This window comes from Pleurodeles waltl, chromosome 3_1 (assembly GCF_031143425.1).
Source record: "Pleurodeles waltl isolate 20211129_DDA chromosome 3_1, aPleWal1.hap1.20221129, whole genome shotgun sequence".
In the NCBI taxonomy this organism is placed as follows: Eukaryota; Metazoa; Chordata; class Amphibia; order Caudata; family Salamandridae; genus Pleurodeles; species Pleurodeles waltl.
In genome coordinates, this window is record NC_090440.1 from 1,925,989,315 (window position 1) to 1,926,009,260 (window position 19,946).

The 19,946-nt window shown below is 44.9% G+C and overlaps 1 protein-coding gene across 1 annotated transcript in view; it reads right to left on the reverse strand.

The window, feature by feature from the left end:
* Window positions 1-19,946, reverse strand: part of LOC138285789 (solute carrier family 13 member 2-like) — a 700,806-nt gene that overhangs the window by 342,008 nt on the left and 338,852 nt on the right. The gene's annotated exons all lie outside the window — the stretch shown is intronic.

The following is a 19,946-nucleotide window of genomic DNA, read 5'->3' on the forward strand; positions in this document are numbered from 1 at the left end:
AAATTGTGTTAATTTAAGTGTTGAACGTTCTCTTCCGTTTTGTCTTACTTCGCGCATCGTGTGCTTTGCCTTCTCGAGCTTCCTGCTCCCGTGTCCCCACCTTCCCTTTTCTCTCATGCGAGCATCTGCCCTTTGCACGTGTTAACGGTTGCAACCGTCGTGTTTCCTTACTGCTTGAGGCCCGTTTTTTCCAGCACATCGGACTCGCCGCTTCCTGACGGCTTCCTCGTTTCTTCACAAACAAAACTCCATCTGCCTGGGACCGCCCCAAAACGCCCACTCTTTTACCAAGGGGCGCGGCTCTAATTTCACTCTCTGCTTCCTGCCGGCTTCCTCGTTTCTTCACAAACAAAACTCCATCTGCCTGGTACCGCCCCAAAATGCCCACTCTTTTACCAAGGGGCGCAGCTCTAATTTCACTCTCTGCTCCAACCCGACAGCTTCTTTCCAGTGTACACGCCTCAGTGTCTATTTAGTTATTTATTTATTTATTTTCCGCCCATTTTCACTCCCTTTCTGTTTAACCCTTTTTCTCCTGGTTTTTTCTCTCTGACTTTCAGGTTTTGTTATTCCATAACGGAGATAGACAGTTCTCCTTTAACCCCTGATAATAATGATGATGGGGAAGTTTTTAATCAGGATTTGACTGAATTTATTCAGTCCTCTGTACAACAAGCTTTACAAGCTTCTATGAAAAAGATGTCAAAGAATATTGAAAATTCCGTCAGAAATATGATGTCCAATACTTTACTGGCCCATTCGGCGGGGGAAAGCAGAAAACATAAATTGTCTCCTATAATAAAAAAGAAGTCTTCTAGTGGTGCACAACTGATGGGTGAGTTTTCCTCACCACAGATTGAGGATTTAATTCCTCCAAGGCCTCCGCGAAAGAAGGGGAATATTTCCACTAACGTAAAGAGTGCGAGCCTGAATTCTAAATGCAAATTTAAAACGAAAAACATTGATAAAGTGCCCAAAAAGATCATACTATCAAAGATATTGACGATGATTTGGATGATTTGGTCCAATCTGATGCCTCTGACAACACTTCCTCGCCCCCTCCTCCCAAGAAAATAAAATTATCCAATTCTAATTCCCACTCTATTTTGGAAACCGAGGGAATTCCCATGTTTGATCCTACTCTCATACATCACCCCAATTCAACTGAATGGCTCCCTGCTTCCTGCGTTGGCAATTACATCTCTTCTCGTTTTCGTCTTCCCCTGGACAAACAAACTCGGGCAAAATTAAAATCTGAATGTCCCAGACCTTCCTTACCATCGCACATCACTTCAACACCTTCCATTGATCAACCTTTGATTACCTTTTTTATGCAATTTGGAAAAGATCCTCTCAAAGCGGTAGATAAAGCCTGGACAACTTGCCAGGACAAGTTACTGGATGTAGCTGGGCCTCTCGCTCGTATATTCGACCTGGCTGAAACGGCCAGACTAGACAATTCCGAAATGAACCCTACAGACATTTCCCTTTGGGTTCAAAGGGCTTTTTGCCTCCTGGGCAATGCAAATTCGGGCATCATTCACGAAAGAAAGAAGGGCTTACTCCTAAAACTTGATCCCAAGCTCGCAAATCTTGCTACCCTTGATCCTGGAATAGCAGCAGAAGGCCAACTTTTCGGTGATTCTTTTATTAAGGATCTTAGTCGTTACGTTTCCATTTTCTCGTCTATTGACAAGGCCCAACAGTCTCTGAAAAAAGTGTTTAACCAACGTGTTTTTGCACAGGCCGGTAGAGGCAGGAGCCGCTTTACCGGCTGTTCCTATCGTAACCAAGGATCAAGAGGCTCCTTCAACTCTTCTGACAATATCCAAGATTACAAGCCCCAGTTCTACCCACAGAGGTCCAGAGGTTTCCGCGGCCGCGGAAAACAATACGCCAGGATGAATAATTCGCAATGTAAGCCAGTATTTTGGCCTTCCCGTAGGAGGGCGCCTTCGCTTGTTTCTTCCAAAATGGCGTTCAATTACAACAGACCCCTGGGTGCTGAATACAGTTCAGGGTTATTCCGTAGAATTCTACTCTCCTCCATCCCAAAATGTTTTTCCTCCTCCTCCAAGATTCTCTGTGGAAGTGACCAATCTCATTTTCACAGAAATCCAAGTTCTTTTATACAAAAAGGCTTTCCAACTTTCTCTTCCCGATCCCACTGGGTTTATGTGCTCTGTCTTCCTTGTTCAAAAGAAAAACAAGAAGTTAAGACCCGTAATCAACCTCAAATCCTTCAACCAATTTGTAGTGTATTGCCATTTCAAAATGGAGACTATAATCCATCTCAGGGATATTTTACTTCAGCACGAATGGCTTGTAAGACTAGATTTACAAGATGCCTATCTGGCGATTCCCATTCATCCTTCACACAGGAAATTTCTTCAATTCCAATGGCAATCCAAAACTTATCAGTTTTCTTCCCTTCCTTTAGGTCTTTCCTCAGCCCCTTGGTGTTTTCTGAAAATAATGGAACCAATTGTCACTTATCTCAGATCTCTAGGTATCAGACTGATAATCTATCTGGACGATATCCTTCTTATGAACCAAAATGTCCAAACTCTTCACTCTCATCTCCAACTCACCTGCTCTCTTCTTTTGGAACTAGATTTTCTACTAAACTCGGAAAAGTTGCTAATGATTCCTTCACAACGAATAGAGTTTTCAGGCTTCCTAATAGATTCCTCCTCGGCTACCCTCCATCTTCTTCCATCAAAGGTAACCTCCTTCAAAAAAGAACTTCGTCACACTCTCCTCAAAGACCAGAACTCCCTCAGATTGTTAGCAAGGATAGTAGGTCTCCTTTCTTCTTCTATCCAAGCCATTTTTCCTGGTCCTCTTCACTATCGAGCCCTCCACCGTTTGAATATCCTTTATCTCCGCAAAGGCCTTGCGTTCTCTGAGCTGATAAAATTAGACACAGACTCTCATCTAGAAATCCAACGGTGGATGCACCATTTAGACGCCTGGAACGGCAGAACCATCTTCCCCTCAGCAGTCGATCTTAGAATCAGATGCAAGCCTAACAGGTTGGGGCGCCCGTTGTGGTCCAATATCGACTGGAGGTACATGGTCTCCAGAGGAGTCCAAATTGCACATAAACCGTTTAGAGATGCTTGCAGGCTCCTTTGCGATCAAAAGTCTTGCAAAGCACAAAGTGCAATGTTCCATTCTTCTTCGTATGGACAATGTATCCGCAGTTCGGTTCATAAATCATCTCGGAGGAACCAAATCAAAACCTTTAGACCAACTGGCAAAAAGTTTGGGATTTATGTCTATCCCACAACTTTTCTCTTCAAGCAGAGTACCTCCCAGGTTCCCAGAATTCTATAGCAGACTGGCACTCCCGTCATCTCAAAGACTCCAGCGATTGGAAACTCTATCCCTCCATTTTCCATCTCCTCTCCAACAAATGGGGTCCGTTCCACACAGACCTCTTTGCTTCCCGCCTCAACTCGCAATTGCCACGTTTCTTCAGCTGGCGTCCAGATCCTTCGGCTGTGGCAACAGATGCTTTCCTACAAGACTGGTCTCCAACAACCAACTATGCCTTTCCTCCATTCATCCTAATCAACAGAGTATTAGCCCAAGTCAGGCACCAGAAGGTATCCTTGATCATAGTGACCCCATTTTGGCAGTCTCAGGTTTGGTTTCCTCCTCTCCTCGAGCTCTCAACAGACCTTCCAGTTCTTCTTCCTTCTTTCCCATCTCTTCTCCTGAATCCAGCAGGTTTCCCTCACAATCTAGTTCTCTCCAATTCTCTAATGCTCTCGGCTTGGAAAGTCTCGGGCCTTTCCAACAAGCCTCTCTTATTTCGACAGGAGCTTCAGAATTAATCAATAACTGTCAGGGAGACCAGATCCTCGGGGTCTGCGCACGTTCCCAACATAGACCTCAAGAACTCTGGGTACCTGGAACAAATCAAGAATGATTAATGCAATGTTTCATATGAGCTTTTCATAAAATGTCACATAGGCCCTGATTCTAAGTACCGCCGCCCGCCAAGCGGGAACCGCCAGAAGACCGTACCGCGGTCAAAAGACCGCGGCGGTCATTCTGGGTTTCCCACTGGGCTGGCGGGCGACCGCCGAAAGTCCGCCAGCCCAGCGGGAAACACCCTTCCCACGAGGACGCCGGCTCAGAATGGAGCCGGCGGAGTGGGAAGGTGCGACGGGTGCAGTTGCACCCGTCGCGAATTTCAGTGTCTGCAAAGCAGACACTGAAATTCTTTGTGGGGCCCTCTTACGGGGGCCCCTGCAGTGCCCATGCCATTGCCATGCCCAGGGGGCCCCTGCAGTGCCCATGCCATGCCATGCCCAGGGGCCCCACGGCACCCCATACCGCCAAGCTGCGCCGCCATGGCGGATTCCCATGGGCAGCGGAAAGTCGCCGGTACACCGCCGGCTTTCCGCTTCTGGCCGCGGCTGTACCGCCGCGGTCAGAATGCCCGGCGGAGCACCGCCAGTCTGTTGGCGGTGCTACCGCCAACCTCCGCCCTGGCGGTATTTACCGCCAGGGTCAGAATGACCCCCATAATGTCTAGAAATACAAGAACCTTCTAGAATACTGTTTCAGAACAAACACTGCATTTTTAACATGAGGACAAAACAATCTTAAACACTCCCTGGAAAACAATTGGAATTGTACTAGGGACTTAATATGCACAAAGAACGTCACATTTTGAATTTATCATCTTCACAGGAAATCCATAGGCTCAGGATAAATGTGTGTACTTCAACAAACATTACACATCAAAGTTTTTACTTGCCATGAAATGATCGCGCACATTGTTGCCGATCTGAACACCAAGTTTTACATGCAGGAAATGAATGGCGCACACTGCCGATTCTAACAAGAATATGTAAATGCCATGAAATGATCGCGCAAGCCTTTGCCGATCTGAACACCAAGTTTTACTTGCGGTAAATGTTTGCGCACACTGCCGATTCTAACAAGAATATGTAAATGCCATGAAATGATCACGCAAGCCTTTGCCGATCTGAACACCAAGTTTTACTTGCGGGAAATGAATCGCGCACACTGCCGATTCTAACAAGAATATGTAAATGGCATGAAATGATCGCGCAAGCCTTTGCCGATCTGAACACCAAGATTTACATGCAGTAAATGAATCTCGCTCACTGCCGATTCCAACAAGAATATGTAAATGCCCTGAAGTGATCTCGCAAGCCGTTGCCAATCTGAACACCAAGATTTACATGCAGTAAGTGAATCGCGCTCACTGCCGATTCTAACAAGAATATGCAAATGCCATGAAATGATCGCGCAAGCTGTTGCTGACCTGAACACCAAGACTTACATGCGGTAAATGAATCGCGCTCACTGACGATTCTAACAAAAATATGCCAATGCCATGAAGTGATCACGCAAGCTGTTGCCGATTTGAACACCAAGATTTACATCAGAGCAATGATTCACATACTCTGAAAGTTTTCACGAGTAGGCCCAAAACTCAAGAGTCTTTGAGAACGGGTTCATGGGCCCAGCCCGGCCTCCGTCTTACCGCCCTGCTCAAGGATCACCAAGATAATGCAGGGCAGGCCTGGAACGTCAAGGTAGGCCTCCGGAACAGGAGCTCAGGAAATTGCTGCTGCTCTGCACCGGGACCTCTGAATAGGGAGCACGTGGAGCTGGGCTGGCTCCCTTATATGGAGTCTGGCCCAGCCCACAAACCACACCCAGTCATGCTGCAGAAAAGCTTCTAGAAGGTCCTAGAAAGGGACCACACCCTAACACTCTCAGTCAGTCTGCAGCAATACCTTACAAATTAACAGTTATTGCAAACATCATTAACAGTGTTTTTCAAGGTTAAAGTCTGCAATGCAAAAGGTTAGCATACTGCATATAAACACAATGCATGAATTATGCTCTTGCATAAAGGCTGGGTTTTTGCATTTTTGTCGCCCGTAGAGCGTGCACTGTCCTGATGTTGACAATAGCGCCTGGGCTCCTGGAACAAGAAAAGCCTATAAATCAGCTTGGTCTCTATGGACAAGCTGGTGTGTGAGAAAATGTATCAATCCCTTTTCAACAAATATAAATATAATCATTATATTCTTGGCCGCAGAAGCCAGTTCAGGTAAGTCATATAGGACAGTAAATATCTATAGATCAGCCATTTCCATGCACCACCATTATATCAATGGCAAGCCCATCGGTGAACATCCGTTAGTCTGCCATCTCTTAAAGGGAGTTAAGCTTTCCAAACCTCCTGCCTCCAAATACACACATTTGTGGGATGTATCTATAGTGTTGAACTTCTTTAGTTCATGGCCCGATAACGTAGACCTTTCCTTAAAAATGCTTTTAGCAAAGTTAACCATGCTATTACGTCTTATTTCTATTAAACATGTGTCTGACATCAAAACTTTTGAGGTTTATTCTCACCAGTTTACTGCTACAGGAGTGTAATTTCATGTTCGCAAACGTACAAAAACTAATCTACATACAATTTTTTATCCTTTCTTTCCTACTCAGCCCAAACTTTGTGTAGGTCTGTGTTTAAAGGAATATGAGAATCGTACGTTCAACCTCAGAATGTCCTCTAATCATCAACTACTCATTTCTTTCCGTAAACCCCATAAACCAGTGTCCTCAGCTATGCTTGCTCGTTGGGTTAAATGGGTAATGTCCCTAACTGGGATTGACACTTTCACCTTTGGAGCCCATTCTTCTAGGGGTGCCATGGCATCTAAAGCCTTTTCAGTGGGCTCCTCCCTTGAGGACATTCTGAGGTCAGCTGATTGGTGTAACGACAATGTTTTCAGAACTTTTTATTGTAAACCTATTCAAACTGCAGCTTCATTAGCAGTTGATATACTTTAAACTAGCATAATAGGAGCCTCTGGTCTTGACATAAAATGTAGAGTTTCCTAGTAATTTATGAAGGAAAGTCTTAATTTTATTAAAGACATGGAGGCAAGTATTATCCCACCGCATTTACCATTAGCATGTTTGTTTTCCCTCCCTATTAGCGAATCCAGCATTACCGCCTCCCACATCATGATGACTTCAGACGGTTTTCCACCTTTCACCTTCGGAACTCCAGGTTTTCTTACCTTCAAGACTTCCAAGTTTCTCCACGACTTCAACGGTTTATCTCCTGCAGCCAAGAACTTCTGTCATCTGTACTGGCAATCGCTATTGTTGGTTCTTTGTTACCTTTATTCTATGATACTCGTTGACTTTCTCGCACAAGAAAAGAGGGCTGCTTGCAGTCAAGTGTGTAACCTATAGTGTCAGCTGTTACCCTATTGGTGCTTATTGTTCCTACGTTTTTTCTTCCCATTGGCTAGCTTGTCGCTAAGTCCATTGGGATTTGTGGCTCTTGACTGCTGCTATATTAATTAAAGCAAGATAAGAATGCGTAATATTCGCCTCCGTGTCTTTAATAAAATTAAGACTTTCCTTCATAAATTACTAGGCAAATCTACATTGTCACATCTATATGGCTGATCGCCACAGGTCAGAAAAAGAGGATGATGCTGTGAAGCCGATTAAAGTGCAGAAAGAGATGTCTGGCAACTTAGAGCACTTTAAACTTCACAACAAAGACTATGAAGACTTGGAAGCCAGGTATAGAAGATGCAACCGGCACATTTTTGGAATGCCAGAAACAACAGCAAAGGGGAATGCAAAAGACTACATTTAGGAACTGCTGGCTGAAATATGTGGACGCACAAATTTATCATGCATGTATATAGTTGAAAGGGACCATTGATCTATTACCCCAAGACCAGTGCCAGGTGCTATGTCCACCCTATTTTAGCCAAACTTCACCGTTATCAGGTTTGCAACACAATGTTGTACCTGGCTATTGAAAGACAAGCATTGCAATAGCCAAAAGGTCTTGCCTTTGGGACCATATAAATATTTAGCCATGCAGCACATTATCAGAAATAAACTGTGTTTGTGCATTCCTTCACACACTTTGCATAAGACTGTAATGGTCAGAACATCCCCTAGAGGGCACCACAATTAAAATATAATTTGGAAGAAACATGGTCATGTAACCATATAGTCAGCCCCTAGAGAGCATGACCACATGAAAGGAGAAGGGCAGCGAGCATTGCAATGTAACTATATATTCAGTCCCTAAAGTGCATAGTGCATCACACATTTTCAGGCCTAACAGGCCTACTAGAATAATATTACAAATAAATCCCTTGAAATACAAACTACTCCCAGCTGTAAAGCAAAAGCTCCAAAAATGAAAGACATTGAATGGTGGGAAAGGTTATGGTTTTGCCTCCCTCCAACCTAGTGTGGGGACCCAGAAGATGAGCTGTACAGAAAGAAGATGTTGTGCTGAACGTTTTGTGGTGGTCCCATTTTCCCAGGACCAATCAGGCTGATTTATGTTAAAAAATGTGTTGTAAAAGGAATGCCCTGCAAAGCATTATGGGATGAGTTTCCAGAGTGCAGTAAATATTGTAGTATCGGCTCTCCCACTGTGCCAGGGACAGCAGCGTTGAGGGTTTCCCTTGTGCTGTTTTCTATTTAAAAAGTGGCAGTTTATATATTTTTCAACTGCTAAACTTGGGAAGAATTTAGGAATGAGCTGCAAATTTAACCGGTGCTCATATAAAGCGCTCCAGTCTTCCAATTGAGTTTACGCTATATAAATAAATAAAAAAGAATCCCCCTCCAGCTTGCAGCCTTTGTCAGGTGCAGACACCGCAAAGAAACAGTGAGATGCCAGAGGAAGAAACAACATACCGCCATGAGCGCGAAGCAGAGAGGCAAAAGAAAAAAGTAGTGCGCCGATACTAAGGTATATGGCCGATCGTTCAATAATCCATGTAACAGGGTCAGTCTCCAAGGTGGTAACAAAACACCCTCAAGACGAGACAAACCTAAGGCATTTACCTAACAAACCAAAGGAATTTTGAAAAGCAGGCCAAGGAACAAATGAAAGGGATAGGTGTGTGATGTGTGTGGTGAAAGCCCTCTGAAGTAGATCACAGCATGTTGATAGACAGCACATGCACGCTGCCTAGGCTTGACCTAACGAGACATCAGTCATGCCTGCTCCAAGATTTACATTTATTCAGACTTCTTGTAGCCCAAGAGGTGTTGGTGCAAGTTTATGTTAGTGAAAAAAACTGCAGGTGCTAAAAATGTAATACTCTATAATATATCCTGCTAGAGTAAGGTTCATATGAACAGGAAAGACACATGTTGCGGATCTTCAAGCTGCAGTTGAATTTATTAATAAATCAATCCAGAGAAAAGGAGCCAGATACAGTGAATCTCCCAATTGCAAATGCTAAGCGATGTGGAATAATACAAACTGAACAAAGGGCCGTGGCTCTTTAATTTGTATAGAAACACTGCACGACCATGAAACTGTGATTTCATAGATGTTGCAGTCAGAAGTCCTGCTCACTTTATACTTCTAGCTATGAGACCATTGAAGTCAGACCCTAAAATTGTATTCTAGCAATGTTTGACCTGTGTGAAATGAACTAAAACATATGATTTGTTGTGACTATATGAGGCGCACAAGCAGAAGCTATATGATTGATATATTTTGAACACATTCTCGAAGGGACAGAAATATCATCCGTTTAGTGGGGGGTCACTTTCAAGGATATGCAATTTGGAAATTAACCACATGCCCTCTTTACTGGCTGCCTTCTAATATTTATTTTTGACTAGTTTGCTTTGTGTGGTTATCACAAGGAGGAAGAGACAATCTACCTCAGGTTGCAATAATTGACTAGGGGGTTCAAATTAACTGAAACGTTTGAGTTCACAATGGGTATGGGGTGGAGACACAGGGATGTTGAAAAAATAACATAATTACTTGATGTATGGACATTGCTCGATAGACCAGTCAATGTGATGACGGGTGGTAAATCACGGACTACAATACAGAGGGTGCAGATTGTGAGACCTATCGAGGGAGGTTGACTCCACATCAAAACTCACATTTACGATGTGGAACGCACATGGGCTAAATAGTCCTAGGAAAATCTACCAGATTCTAGCAAATGCAATTATTCATAAAACAGATATACTGTGTCTGCAAGAGACATACATCCCCTGAGATCGAGAGTTCAACGTTGTTGGGTCCTGCAGTGCCCACAGATTTTTTTCATTCGATTCCACATATGCAAGGGGAGTGGCAGTGTTCATCAGAGAGAGGTGCATACACCCTTGTATATGTAATGTCTGGTCCAGGTGGTACATAGATATCTGATAGTACAGTGGTTAGTGCACATGATACATGCAACGCTTACAAAGACATATGGCTCCAATTATGATGTAGCTGAATTTCTTGCTAAGGACATTATGTAATGCCCGAAACTAAAACCGAGTACACTAATTTGGAGAGGTGATCACAAGCTAACTCTACATGCAACACTATATAGTACTTGAAATATAGACAGTCCCCCATCTCCCACACCAGGGCCCAGGAGGTGCTCCTTACAATAATAAACCTATGCGAAATGGTTGATGTATATCAATCGCATGGACAGCGAGTATACATGTTATTCCTCATACCACAACACAGCTTTCAGGTTAGAATATTGGCTTGCCACTAGAGATATGGTAAGCTGGACAAGGAATATAACGCATCTACCACAAACAAACTCTAATCACTCCCTGGTAACATTAGTAGTAAAATTACCCCGTCAGGCCTGCAGGCACACAGTAGGAAGATTCCAGTCCGCTATGCTGCTAGAAAGTGTGTTCAGACAAGAGATTAGATAGGCCATTTTACATAGTTTGACATAAACCAATCAATCTGTCAGGATTTATAAAGTGCAGCAAATCATCCTTGAGGATCTCAAGGCACTGGAGTTGCTAGCTGCTTTGTGGTGCACTGTTCATTCACACAGCCATGTCCTTTCCTGAATTCCTAGAATGATGCAGTGTTCCTGAGGTGCAGGGGAAGATTGTATCAAGCTTTGTCCACCAGGTGAGAGAAGGAGCATCCTCTGCTGTGGGACTGGCAGATCCGGGAGGTGTCTGTGAGGAAGAGGGAGGCGGATCACAGGTGTCTGGCTGGTTGGTGGAAGGTCATTCATCTATTGATGTATGGTGGTCCTTTGTTGTGCAGGGCTTTGAATTCCTGGGTCAACATCTTGAACTGACATCTCTTCTGGATTGGGAGCCATTGTAGCTTCTTGACGTGCGGGGTGATGTGAGTCTGTCTGGGGAGGTCAAGAATACGTCTTGCAGCTGAATTTTGTATTGTCTATAGCCTCTTCAGGAGGCTTGCAGTGATTACTACATAAAAAGTGTTACTGTAGTCCAGCCTGCTGGTGAAGAGGGCTTGTGTGTTGGTGCTTCTGGTGTTGATTGGGAGTCACCTGAAAATCTTACGGAAAATGCGTAGGGTGTGGAAGCAGTCAGACAAGGCTGTGTTTACCTGTTTCTGCATAGATAACATGCTGTCCAAGGTGATGCCAAGGTTGCGGGTGTCGTCTGTCAGGGTGGGGAAGGGCTGAGTTCAGGAGGCCACCAAGTGTCGTTCCATGGCGAGGTGTTATTCCCAAAGATAAGGGCTTCCGTTTTGTCTGTGTTGAGCTTGAAACAGTTGTCCTTCATCCAGTTGACAACGTTCATCATACATCTGTGGCAGTTGCCTCTGGTGATGGAGGGGTCTTCAGACAGCGAGAGGATGAGCTGGGTGTCACTGGCATAGGAGATGATGTTAAGTCTATGCGTTCTGACAGTGTTGGCCAGAGGGGTCATGTACGTGTTGAAGAGGGTGGGGCTGAGGGACGATCCTTATGGGACACCGCAGATGATCTTCTTGTGTTCTGAGGTGAATGGTGGGAGATTGATTCTCTAGGTTCTTCCGGTGAGGTACGAGGTGATCCATTTGAGGGCAGGTCCCTGGATTGGCGGAGTCTATTGATCAAGATGTGGTGGGAGACAGTGTCGAAGTTGGCTGACAGGTTCAGGAAGATGAGAGCTGCTGTTTCGCTGCAGTCTAGGAGGTCCCTAATGTCATTGATAGCTGCGATCAGGGCTGTCTCAGTGCTGTGGCTTGCTTGGAATCCGGATTGAGATGGGTCCAGGAGGTTGTAATGTTCCAAGTGTTTGGTGAGTTGTTGGTTGATTGCCTTTTCGAGAACCGTCACCGGAAAGGGGAGTAAGGAGATGTACCTGTAGTTCATCAGATCTGCTGGGTCAGTGGGTGGTTTCCACAGGAGGGGCCTCACTTCAGCATGTTTCCAGTCCTCATGGAAGGAGACCATGGTGATAGAGGCGTTGAGGACTTTCTTGAGCTTGTCGCCAATCGTCTTGCTACAGAGAGTGAAGATATGGTGTGGACATGGGTCTCTGGTGCTCCTGAGTGTACAGAGTTCATGATGAGATTGTGGCTTGAGTTGTGAGAGGGTCGATTTTGGCTTGAGTTGTGAGAGGGTCCCAAAGGGTGACCAGATGATCAGGGTTTGTGTTTGTGGGTGTGAGCAGGTTGATGCTGTCGGCAGCAAGGGTTTGGGGTTTGAAGTTCTTGTAAATGTTTGAGATCTTGTTGTGGAAGACGTCTGCCAGCGTGTTACACATTTCTTCTGCGAGAGTGATGTCATTCCCAGTCACTGCGGTGTTGGAGACCTCCTTCACAATGGTGAAAAGCACCTTGCTGTCATTTTTGCTGGCTTTTATACCTTCTGCTTGAACGTTCTTCTTTGTTTCTCTCAGGAGGAGGTGGTACTGGTTGAGTACTGTTTCAAAAGTGTTATAGTCGTCTGTCTTTTTGCTGGTACGCCACTTTCTTTCTAGTTTCTGTCAGCTGCATTTGAAGGATTTCAGCTCCGTAGTGAACCAGCTGAGTCTTCTGGCTGGTGCTTTGGGTTTGGATGCCCTGGCGGGGACGATTGTTTTGGTGCATTGCGTGATCCACTGGGAGAAGTTCTTTGTAGCCTGTTCTGGGTCGGATGATGTGTCTGGGAGGTGGGAGTTGAGAGTGTTGTTCGACTGGTCTTCTGATAACTTTTTCCAGTTTCTGTGTGTGAAGCTGGGGGGTGTGGTGCCAGTGTTGGTAGATCATGAGATGGTGAAGTGGATGCTATATTGGTCGGTCCAGGTGAGGTGTGAGACGTGGTTGTACTTGACTCTGTTGCTGGATGTAAAAATGGGGTTGAGCATGTGTTCCGCTATGTGGATGGGGTCAGTGACCAGTTGTTGGGGGCCGATGTTGCTCATGCTTTCCAGGAGGTCGGTTGTGTTGGTGTTGTTGGGGTCGTCAGGGTGGAAGCTAAGATCTCCTAGGAAGATGTAGTGTTTGAAGTAGATGGCAATCAGAACGATGAGGTCAGAGATGGCAGTACAGAAGCTGGGGAATGGTCCTGGTGGTCTGAATGCGAGGGTGCCTCTGATGGTGCTATTTCTGTCCATGTGAAGTTGGAAATTGAGATGCTCTGTTTTCGGGTCTGGGTCGTCTGAGAAGGTTGTGCAGAGGATGGTGTCCTCATAGATGATGGCAATTCCAATTCCATGCTTGCTTGATTTGGTCACAGTCTGTTATCTTGTAGCCTTTGGGTGTAGCGATGTCTTGGGTGGAGACGGGGTTCAGCCAGGTCTCTGTGAGGAAGATGACATCTGAGGTGAGGGATGAGATCGTGTCCCAGATCTCTGTGGCATGTTTGCCAATCACTTGTGCGTTGAGTAGAATGCACTGGAGTTGTGACGTGGCAATCTCGGTCGGCGTGGTGGGCGTAGTAGTGCTTGAGATATTTACGCAGTTGTTGGTTACTTCAGGGTTGTAGGTGAAGTGGCAGCGCTGGCAGGAGAATGGTCCCCTGATGGTGCGTGGAGATGTGCAGCAGCAGTTGTTGTTTGTAAGGAAATGCCTCCTTGGCATGGTTATCCCCTAACTTTTTGCCTTTGCTGATGCAAAGTTTTGATTGAAAGTGTGCTGGGACCCTGCTAACCAGGCCCCAGCACCAGTGTTCTTTCCCTAAACTGTACCTTTGCTTCCACAATTGGCACAGCCCTGGCCCTCAGATAAGTCCCTTGTAACTGGTACCCCTGGTACCAAGAGCCATGATGTCAGGGAAGGTCTCTAAGGGCTGCAGCATGTCTTATGCCACCTTGGGGACCCCTCACTCAGCACATGCACACTGCCTCACAGCTTGTGTGTGCTGGTGGGGAGAAAAAGACTAAGTCGACATGGCACTCCCCTCAGAGTGCCATGCCAACCTCACACTGCCTGTTTCATAGGTAAGTCACCCCTCTAGCAGGCCTTACAGCCCTAAGGCAGGGTGCACTATATCACAGGTGAGGGCATATGTGCATGAGCACTATGCCCCTACAGTGTCTAAGCAAAACCTTAGACATTGTAAGTGAAGGGTAGCCATAAGAGTATATGGTCTGGGAGTTTGTCAAACACGAACTCCACAGTCCCATAATGGCTGGGAACCCTGGGAAGTTCTGTATCAAACTTCTCAGCACAATAAATGCACACTGATGCCAGTGTGCAATTTATTGTAATATACACCCAGAGGGCATCTTAGAGATGCCCCCTGAATACCAATCTGACTTCTAGTGTAGGTTGACCAGTTTCTGCCAGCCTGCCACACACTAGACATGTTGCTGGCTACATGGGGAGAGTGCCTTTGTCACTCTGTGGCCAGGAACAAAGCCTGTACTGGGCAGAGATGCTTCTCACCTCCCCCTGCAGGAACTGTAACACCTGGCAGTGAGCCTCAAAGGCTCACCCCTTTTGTTACAGAGCCCCAGGGCATCCCAGCTAGTGGAGATGCCCACCCCTCCGGCCACTGCCCCCACTTTTGGTGGCAAGGCTGGAGGAGATAATGAGAAAAACAAGGAGGAGTCACCCACCAGTCAGGACAGACCCTATGGTGTCCTGAGCTGAGTTGACCTCCGCCTTTGGAAATCCTCCATCTTAGTTTTGGAGGATTCCCCCAATAGGATTAGGGATGTGCCCCCCTCCCCACGGGAAGGTGGCACAAAGAGGGTGTAGCCACCTGCCAGGACAGTAGCCATTGGCTACTGCCCTCCCAGACCTAAACACACCCCTAAATCTAGTATTTAGGGGCACACCAGAACCCAGGAAATCAGATTCCTGCAACCTGAAGGGTGTGTTTTGTGTGCCTACTTGTGTCCCCCCCAGTGCTCTACAAAACACCCCTGGTCTGCCCCTGAGTATGCAGGTACTTACCTGCTGGCAGACTGGAACTGGAGCACCCCTGTTCTCCATAGGCGCCTATGTGTTTTGGGCACCTCTTTGACCTCTGCACCTGACCGGCCCTGAGCTGCTGGTGTGGTAACTTTGGGGTTGCCCTGAACCCCCAACGGTTGGCTGCCTATGCCCAGGAACTGAGACTTGTAAGTGTCTTACTTACCTCACAAACTAACCTTTACTTACCTCCTCCAAGAACTGTTGATTTTTGCACTGTGTCCATTTTGAAAATATCTTATTGCCATTTTAACAAAGACTTAATATGATATTGCTTTTATTCAAAGTTCCTAAGTTACCTATGTGAAGTGCCTTGCAATTTATGTGTTTACTTCAAATCTTGAACCTGTGGTTCTTCAAATAAAGTAAGAAAATATATTTTTCTACATAAAAACCTATTGGCCTGGAGTAAGTCTTTGTTCCTCATTTATTGCCTATGTGTGTACAAGAAATGCTTAACACTACCCTCTGATAAGCCTAATGCTCGACCACACTAAGACAAAATAGAGCATTAGACTTAGCTAATTTTGCCACTATCTTACCTCTAAGGGGAACCCTTGGACTCTGTGCACCCTATTTCTTACTTTGAAATGTTATATACAGAGCCAGCTTCCAACATTGTTGTTGATGCGCCCTGGATCCAAGGCTCGGATGTCTGCAGCGGTGTAGCTGAGCAGGGTGGAAGGACCAAGGTTCTTGGTGCTGGGCAGGGTCCAGGTGTGTATGGGTGCAGACGGGCTTGCTTTTGGCATGTCTTTGGCCCAACAGTGGCGTTCCCGCTGTGCAGCTGCGCTGCAGCCTCCTTTCAGTAGGTCCTGAGAGGAGGGAAGAGCTCTGGGAAGCAGTGGATGGGGCAAGGCGGAAGGTGGGAAAACAGGCCACAGGCGCGAGCGGCAAAGAGGGAAAAAACAAGGAGTAGCAGTGTGTAGTATCTGCCGCGCGTGTGAAACGAAACTACACGTGCGGCAGAGCCGCTTGCACGAGCCGTTTTCTCGGTGTTCTGGACGCGCGTGTGTGGGCGCGAGGGACCGAGGACGCAGAGAAAACCACAGTTGGTGGAGGAGAGGTCGAGCGATTTGCGGCGCGCTGCTGGGGTGATTATTTGGACATTTTAATTCATGTTGTGACCGAAGCAAGAAAATAAACGACGCTTTGTTCACTTACAAACCTGTTTTGGAAGCTGGTTTCTCTCATTCAGCATACTTTATGTGGCGACGAGCTGTGGACTGAATCACCCCAGAATATCAGTAACTCGCGTGTGCTTGGTGTTCTCCTAGACTTTAATCCTTGTGATCAAAGCTTAACAGGAACTTCCTGCTGTGTCTCCCATAACTCTCTGGTCAAAGGGGTGTATCTACAGGAAGTCTACATCCCTAAGGAAACGTGGCAGCTATCTTTAAACAGTAATTTTTAACCAAGAACTCTATATGTTTTTCTTCAGTTCACAACTTACGGCGGAGCTAGTAAGTTAGTAAAGACTTTACTATATTGTTTTACATTCTCTTAGCGTCCATCCAGCTGTCATGCAATCTGTTAACCCTCCACCGCCATTTTTAGAGACACCTGGAGAGCCGGTTAAACCATGGAAACAGTAGTATGATGCTTTTGAAACGTATTTAGGGGCTATTGGTGCGTCAAGATTCAGACCTGAAAGGAAAAAATGCTTGTTGCTGCATTCCTTAGGGTTCGAGGGAAGATCTGTGTTTAAACACTTACCTGATCTTCAGCTGGAAGAAGGCGAAGAACTGGATGAATTTGAAGAAGCTCTTAAGAAACTTGTTACCAGATTTGATACACCACCCAGTTTAGTCATAGCGAGACATACGTTTTTCAAAAGGGAACAGAAAAATGGAGAAGACGTCAATACCTATATATCTGCATTGAGGAAACTTGCTTCAGATTGTCGGTTCGAAACATTTACTGATCAGTTAATCCGTGACCAATTCAATTGTCACAGTTCGGATAAGTCTATCAAACAAAAGTTGCTGTCCTTGGGGGATCCGTCTTTATCGGATTCGATCAGAATTGCGAAAAGCATTGAAACGGCGTTCAAATCAGCCAAGGAATTAGAACGGGCACAAGTTGAACAAATTAATGCAGTCCAGAGATCTGACGACAGACGCAAGATGAACATTCCGTCTTCTATCAAAGGAGAGGGGCCAAACACAATAGTTTCTTCAAACAAACTAACATATGCTTTAGGTGTGGTTATCCATCACATCTAAAAGGAGGGAAGATCTGTCCAGCAAAAAATGTTCAGTGCAGATTATGTGGCAAAATAGGACATTTTGCTAAAGTGTGTCAAAGTAGCAAAAGTGACAATACTAAGGTCAATGTTGTCGCTGGTGAGGGTGATGACAAAATGTGTGAATTGATGAATGAAATGCAAGAAATGATTTTGGCTGTGGGTGACCATGACATAAAAAGTGGAAATCCTGATCACTGCATTGATCCTTACATTTTAATACAGGTTGGTGACAAACATTTAAAGTTGTTAGCTGATTCTGGTGCCAGAATCACTATGATAACTCAGGAGGTATTTTAACAAAATTGGGGAACACGAAAATTGTTTCCACCAGACAGGTCACCAGTGTCGTACGAAGGTAGGAGGATTGATTTAATGGGGTACTTTGAAGATGTTTTGATTTTCAAAGGACGACACATTTTTGGAAAGGTCTATGTAGCTGTAAAAGGTTTGAACATTTTGGGGTGGTTCCATCAAGGGTTGTTTGGCATGGTTTTGCGTCCAGGTACTGGTGATCAGGTAACTGTTATACGAGATTCCGCTGATATAGAAAATCTGCTTAATCAGTTTCCTAAAGTTTTTTCTGGTGATTTAGGTAGAATTAGAGGATTTACACATAAAATAAAAGTAAAAGACAATGCTGTTCCAATTAAGCATAAATTAAGAGGTGTACCATTTAGTGTCAGGGATGAATTAGAAAAAGAGTTGGAGAGTTTACGAATGAAAGGAATCATTGAACCGGTTGATTCTTCGTTATGGTTGTCACCTTTAGTTGTCGCAAAGAAAAAAAATGGTGAACTAAGAGTATGTGTTGACTTGAGGGCTCTTAACAGAGAGATCTGGGTAGACTCCCATCCTCTGCCAAAGATCAGTGAAATGCTCTCTTGCATTTCTGGAGCTAAACTCTTTACAAAACTTGACCTTGCTGCTGCTTATCACCAGGTAGAGTTGACACCAGATTCTCGTCACTTCACCGCCTTTGTTTCCCCGTGGGGGACGTACCAATATTGTTGCATGCCGTTTGGGCTGGCATCAGCGGCTTCAGTGTTTCAGAGGATAATGTCTACGCTGCTCAAGGATATTATGAAGGTGTGTGTGTTTCAGGATGATGTGCTGATCCATGCGGCTGATCGACGTGAACATGATGAGATTTTGATGCAAGTACTGACAAGGTTCAATTGTGCTGGAATTGTGTTAAAAAGAGAAAAATGTCAGTTTCTCCAAACGTCTGTCGAGTATTTGGGGCATGTCTTGACTCCCGAAGGTGTTTATCCCAGACCTGGTCTGGTAGAAGCAATTGTGAAAGCTCCTGCACCTCAGGACAAAATTGGTGTAAAATCTTTTTTGGGACTTTGTGAGTTCTATTCTAGGTTTATTGAAAATGTTGCCACTATAACCAGACCTATTTCGAATCTGCTCAAAACAAAAACAGAGTTTGTGTGGAATCCTGAATGTGCTGAAGCATTTGATGATATCAAACAAAAATTGGGTGCTGTTGGTGTGTTACAATCATATGATCATAATTTGGAGTGTTGTTTGACTGTGGATGCCAGCAAGTTCGGGGTTGGAGCTGTTTTGACACGGATCAGTGGAAAACTGGAGCATACTATTGGATTTGCGTCAAGAGTGCTCAGACAAAATGAATTACACTATTCTGTAATAGAAAAATAATTATTAGCATGTTGGTGGGGTATAGAGAAGTTTAAACCTTACCTGTGGGGAAGACATTTTTTACTCCAGACAGACCATAAACCCTTAGTTTCTATTTTGAATGGTACTAACGTCAGGAGTAGCACACCAAGAATTGCAAGATTTGCAGCCAGGTTGTTACAATTAGATTTTTCGGTTGTGCACATTTCTGGAGGAAGGAATGTGAGAGCAGATTACCTCTCTAGATATCCCATCAAGGAAGATGCTGGTGGGAAAGAAGATATTCAGGATGAAAATTGTTTCATTGCAGCCATCGAATTGGAACGTACTGGGTCATTTTCCGAAAAGTGCTGGAAGGAAGCATCGACAAATGAAACTGTACTCACTAAAGTCATGAAGTATGTCGAGGAAGGGTGGCCACATGAGAAAAATTTGGATTTTAGTTTTCAACCATTTTTTAAGGTATCTGATGAGCTGTCAATTGAAGATGGCGTGTTACTGAGAAATGATAAAATTGTACCACTGGAAACTATAAGATATATGATTCTGGAAAAAGCACATGAAGGTCATTTGGGTTCTACTCTTACAAAGAAAAGAGTGAGAGAATACTATTGGTGGCCACAAATGGACAGAAACATTGAAACATTAGTCAAGGATTGTCACGTCTGCTCCAATAGTGATAAGACCCTCAAAACATCAACGCCTCCGCTTAAGCCTATTGAATGTCCATCAGGTCCCTGGGAAAAAATTGGTATTGATTTGTTAGGGCCGTTCAACTCACTTCCTTCTAAATTGCGTTACGCGTATGTTGCAGTTGACTACTTTTCTAAGTGGCCGCATGTGAAGTTTGTAAGTCATGCT